The sequence below is a fragment of the Pseudophryne corroboree genome (assembly GCF_028390025.1).
Source record: "Pseudophryne corroboree isolate aPseCor3 chromosome 3 unlocalized genomic scaffold, aPseCor3.hap2 SUPER_3_unloc_70, whole genome shotgun sequence".
In the NCBI taxonomy this organism is placed as follows: domain Eukaryota; kingdom Metazoa; phylum Chordata; class Amphibia; order Anura; family Myobatrachidae; genus Pseudophryne; species Pseudophryne corroboree.
The window spans coordinates 604,633-611,024 of record NW_026967564.1 but is presented as its reverse complement, the minus strand read 5'-3'; positions in this window follow the sequence as shown (position 1 = coordinate 611,024).

Sequence of the window (6,392 nt, the reverse complement as noted above, 5' to 3'; positions counted from 1 at the left end):
AATCGTAACACAACCTGTGTGTAACCACAACCAATAACTGCAGATACAGTATGCACTGGGATGGGTGCCCAGCATCCTCTACGGACTAAGAGTAAAGGATTTACCGGTAGGTATTAAAATCCTATTTTCTCATACGTTCTAGAGGACGCTGGGGACACTTCAAGAACCATGGGGTTTATACCAAAGCTCTAGAATGGGCGGGAGAGTGCGGATGACTCTGCAGAACCCATTGACCAAACATGAGGTCCTCAGCAGCCAGGGTATCAAACTTGCAAAACATTTCAAAAGTGCTTGAACCCAACCAAACCGCTGCTCAGCCAAGTTGTAATGCCGAGAACCCCTGGGCAGCAGCCCAGGACAAGCCCACCTTTCTAGTAGAATGCGCCTTCACCGATTTCGGTAATGGCAATCCAGCCGTGGAATGATCATGCTGAATGACACTACAGATCCAGCGCGCAATGGTCTGTTTGGAAGCAGGACACCCAATGTTGTTGGGACATACAGGACAAACAGAGCCTCTGTTTCCCTAATCCGAGCCGTCCAGGCGACATAACTTTTAAAGCTCTAACCACATCCAGAGACTTTGACTCAGCGAAGACGTCAGTAGCCACAGGCACCTCAATAGGTCGGTTCCTGTAGAAAGAGGACAACCCCTTCAGCAGAAAACGCTGACGTCCTCAATTCAGTTCTTTCTTCATGGATGATCAAATAAGGGCTCTTGTGAGATAAGGCCCCCAACTCAGACACCCGCCTAGCAGATGCCAAGGCTAACAGGATGACCACTTTTCAAGTGAGAAACAGCAACTTCACCTTCTGTAAAGGTTCAAACCCACGTGATTGAAGGAACTGCAACACCACATTAAGAACCCAAGGTGCCATTGGAGGCACAAATGGAAGGTAGATGCGCAACACATCTTTCACGAAAGACTGAACTTCCGGAAGGGAAGCCAATAGTTTTTCGAAATAAAATTGCCAATGCAGAAAACTGGACCTTAATGGAGTCCAATTACATGCTGCATTCAGTCCAGCCCGTAGGAAATGGAGAAACACCCTAACTTAAAACTCTGCCGTCGAAGCTTTCTTGAATTTACGCCAAGACACATATTTTCACCAAAGACGGTGGTAACGTCTAGACGTTACTCCTTTCCTGGCCTGAATAAGAGTGGGGATGACTCCTTTGGGAATACCCTTTCGGGCTAGAATCCGGCGCTCAACAGTCATGCCGTCAAACGTAGCCGCGGTAAAACCAGGTACACGCACGGCACCTACTGTAGTAGGTCCTCGCGAAGAGGAAGAGGTCCAGGATCCTGTTTTTTTTTTTTTAATAATCAGGGCACCAAGACCTCCTTGGCCAGTCTGGGCCATTAAATTTTGCCCGAAACCTCGTTCTTCCTATGATCCTGAGAACTTTTGGGAATAGTGGAAGTGGAGGGAATACATACACTGACCGGAATAGCCACTGGGTCACCAGTGCATCTAACGCTATTGTCCGAGGGTCTTTTGACCAGGAACAATATTTCTGAAGCTTCTCATTGAGACGAGATGACAACATGTCTATTTGAGAAACTCCACAAAGACTTGTCACCTCTGCGAAGCCTTCTTGGTGGAAGTTCCACTCACTCGGCTGGAGATCGAATCCTGGAATGAAAATTAAAGACAGAGCCCTCACGTTTTCCTGCCCCGAGGAGAACCTTTGTTACCTCTGCTATTTCCGCTCTGCTTTCCATTCTGCCCTGCTGTTACATTATCCAACTGGATCTGCACGGGATGATCTTGAAGAAGATGTACCGTTTGTTGAAGACCTTTGTAAATGGCTCTCAATACCAGCATGTTCTTCTGAAGGTAGGCTTCCTGACTTTAGCATTTTCTATGGAAGTTTCCTTGAGTGACAGCGCCTCAGCCTCGGAGACTTGTATCCGTGGTTAACAGGACCCAGTCCTGAACTCCAAACTTGCGTCCCTCTAATAGGTGCGAGCTGTGTAGCCACCACAGGAGTGAACTCATGGCTTTCAACAACAGGACTTTCTTCTGGTGCATGTGTACCCTGGAAAACCCAGGAATGAAACCTGCCAACCTGTATGGCCTCGTAGGCCGTCACCATATTTGCACTGATGGATCGACACTGTTGATGGTTTCAAAACTAGTATTACCATTTTCTGGATTTCCAGAGCCTTTTCCACCAGAAGAAAAACTCTCTGAACTACCCTGTCCATAATCGTCCCGAAAAACAAAATAATCTTTCCTGGAAAATTTATAATCCAACCGTGTTGTTGGAGTATGGACAGGGAGAGCGCAATTTTTTGTACCACACGCTCACTGGATCTCGCCTTTATCAGGAGATCTTCTAGATACGGAATTATATTGACCCCTTCTTAAGGCGGGAGAACCATCATCTCCACCAACACCTTGGTGAAAACCCTCGGCGCCGTGGAGAAACCGAAAGGTAACGTCTGGAATGGTAATGGCAATCCTGAACTGCGAAACTCAGCTAAGCCTGGTAAGGAGAATAAATGGGAACATGCAGGTAAGCATCCTTTACGTCAAATGACCCCCTGTAATCCCCCTCCTCTAGACTGGAAAACACTGCCCCCAGTGATTCCATCTTGAACTTGAAACGTTTCAGATTTTAGGTTCAGGATCGGTCAGACCGAGCCGTCCGGTTTCGGAACTACAAAGAGGCTTGAATAAACCCCTCCCTTTGTTGTGACCCAGTCACCAGGACTATGTCCTGGTCCTGACATAAAATGTAAATTACCATTATAAGTGCTTCTCTCTCTCTGAAAGAGACCTTGGCAAGGTCAATTTTAAAAATCGGCATGGGGAAACGTCTTGAAACCTCCGTTTGTATTCCTGGGACACTATTTGTAACACCCAGGGATCCAGGTCAGATTGACTCCAATCCTGACTGAGCAGTTTTTAGATGTGCCCCCACCCAAGCTACCTCCCTCGAGGGATCCCCAGCGTCATGCTGTAGACTTGGCAGAAGCAGGGGTAGACTTCTGTTCTTGGAATCTGAAGCCGTTGTAGACATCTTTTCGTTTCTTCCCCGTCCTGCGACTAAGGGGAAACGTCTCTCTGTACTTACTGGGCCAAAAAAGGACTGCATGTGAGGGTAATCTTTTTTGCCGGTGCAGGTGCAGAGGGCAAAAATGTCGACTTACCTTCGGTAGCCGCCGAGACTAATGCATCCAGTCCATCGCCAAATAAGGCATCCCCTTATATGGGAGAGCCTCCATATTTCTCTTTGGAATCTGCATCCGCTTTCCACTGGTGAATCCCCAACGCCCGCCGAGCCGATACTGCCATGGTAGCGGCTTGTGAACTCAAGGGTCCAATATCTTTCATTGCTTCTAGCATATAGGCGGCAGCGTCTTTGATATTCCCTAACTTAAGCAGTATCTCATCTTTATCAATCGTGTAAATTTCTGAGGACACACATTCTGACCATTTTTCAATAGCGCGACTCACCCACGTGCAGGCAATAGTGGGCCTGAGCAGTGTACCATTAGCAACATAAATGGATTTTAATGTAGTTTCCATCTTACGGTCTGCCGGCTCTTTTAGTGAAGCCGTGCCAGGTGCAGGGAGAATTACCTTCTTTGTCAACCTGGACAGTGCACTGTCTAACAAAGGGGGTGACTGCCGGGAAAGAATATATTACGCACGTGGGAGGGAGTTGATCTATTTCCCTGGAGTCCCCATCGTCGACACAGGACTCAGAGTCCATGTCGATAGCAGTAGCCATAACATTTCAATGGACTTCATGTGAACCAGAGAGGGTCGCCTGCAGATGGTAGAATGGAATGCTGACAAACATATCTTCTACATATTCAGCATACAGCATTAGATACAGCCTTATCTAATCTCTTATTGATATGATGCATACCACCACGTATTTCATCGACCCATGCAGGCTCTTGGTGTGCCGGTAGCGTCACCACCTTACAACTCTGCGTCCCCAGTTTCCTTCATGAAGGAACTCCCTGCCTCAGATATGTCACCCACGTGTATCACACACACCTACAGACACACTGGGACTGATAGGGGACAGACCTCTGTCAGAGGGACACAAAAAGGATTAGCCAGCTCACACCCCAACAGACCTGCAGCGCTTTATAATATAACATATTGCCCCCCCTTTTATATGCACCCTGATACATGTCAGTAGTGAAGGGAGGACCAGCGTTTCTCTTGAGGAGAAAATGGCACTGAGAAGTGTGCTGGCTTAGTGAGGAAGAAGCCCTGCCCCCATAATGGCGTGCTTCTCCGCTCTTAATTCAATAATTAATTTCACTGGCGGGGGTAGGACAGAGTGTGTTTATGCCCCTTTTGCCAAAAACAAGTGTATTAACTGCCCAGGGCGCCCTGCCTATGTCTAGCAGTGTACTGTGTGGCTGTGAGGAGGAAGCTCCAGCCCCTCAATGGCACGCTTCATCCCGCTATTTTCCAACGAACGTTTACACTGGCGGGGGTTAGGACAGGGCCTTGGCACTTATGTCCCCTCTTGCAAGTGCCTTTTTGAGGATTTATATGCTGCCCAGGGTGCCCCCCCCAGCGCCCTGCACACTATAGTGCCGCTGTGTGTGGAAGCATGGCGCGCAGCGCGATCGCTGTGCGGTACCTCAGAAGCCATCACTGAAGTCTTCTTTTCTTCTTCTACTCACCTGTCTTCTGAATTCTGGCTCTGCAAGGGGGGTGACGGCCGGCTCTGGGAAAGAACCCCTAGGTGTACCTAGTGTTCCATACCCTCAGGAGCTAATGGTGTCCTGTAGCCAAGAAGCAGATCCTTTAAACTCACTGGAAGTAGGTCTGACTTCTCTCCTCTAAGTCCCACGAAGCAGGGAAACTGTTGCCAGCAGCCCCCCTGAAAATAAAAAACCTAACATAAAGTATTTTCAGAGAAACTCAGTAGAGCTCCTCAGAGTGTATCCAGTCTGCCTGGGCACAGATCTAAACTGGAGTCTGGAGGAGGGGCCAGGTCACACCATTTGAAAGTCTTAAAGTGCCCATGTCTGCGGATCCCATCTATACCCCATGGTTCTTGAAGTGTCCCCAGCATCCTCTAGGACGTATGAGAAATAAAAGTTATGTTTTAATTTATTCATGAAACATAAAGAAAAAAGAGTGCGCCACACATTAAGGCTTCTTTAGATATAAGCCCACTAGCTGTTTCTTCTAACCCCCCTAACCAGTCATTGCAATTTGCTTAATGGCGCACCTCCAACCAGATTAGCTAATCTTTGGTATTAACACTTTCGGATTATTCCCTCTATCGGTTGGTTCATACATAGAAGTATCATAAAACAATTATCATTTGGGCCTGTGCATAGTCCCTCAGACTTAACGTCTTCCCTGGAAATACTTGTGGATGGAGCCCTTCACTCGCTTTGCCAGGATTCAAGGGTGGTCAGTCTGTTGAAATCAGAGCACTATATTTTGGCCACCGTGCTTGATCCTAGGTTTAAAGCCTATGTTGTATCTCTCTTTCCGGACACAAGTCTGCAGAGGTGGAAAGACCTGCTGGTGAGAAAATTGTCTACTCAAGCGGAACGTGACCCGCCAACAGCTCCTCCTTCATTTTCTCCAGCAACTGGGGCTGCGAGGAAAAGGATAACATTTCCGAGCCCACCCGCTGGACACAAAAGTAACACTACAAGTGACACATTAACAGGAAATTGTTTCTGTCACCATAGCGACAATTATCTGGAAATAAGATAATACACAGACACATAAAAAGACCCAATGGAAATCTTTTGTTTTTAAACAAATTTAATTCATATCTTTAATACACAGATTTTTCCCTATATTTTAAACTTAAAAAATACTTTACTCTGCACAACATGGATAAAATATCCTTAAAGCACAGAAACAATTCAAGTTACATTATAGCATTGCAGGTAAGTAAAACAGATACATATCAGGAGAGCCAAAACCCTATGGGGGTCATTCAGACCCAGCCGCAATAGCGGGCCACAGCAGTTTGCTAGTGGTGACAAAATGAACATGCGCAGCGAACGCGCAGACACACACATTGCGGCCGCATCCCTGAGGGGTAAACACGGGCGGGCCGGGACCATTTTCCAGGGGCTGCGTGATGTCACATCTGCGTTCATCTCTGATTAACCCCCTATAAGCTTCCAGAGTGCACCTCATATCTCATCTTTTCCAAGTTACTACAAATGATATGAGATCGGTAGCAGCACTACTTTCAGGATTATTACACAGAACACACATAAAGGCTGACACAGCAAATAACAGTGACACATACAAGGGATTAATTAGAAATAAGGAAGCAGAATCATCATTAAGTCTAATTATCAACTGGTTCTGTGCGAGACCCATACACCTCTTTACTGCCTCCAGCAGCCCCTGGTACTGTACTGTGACCATGC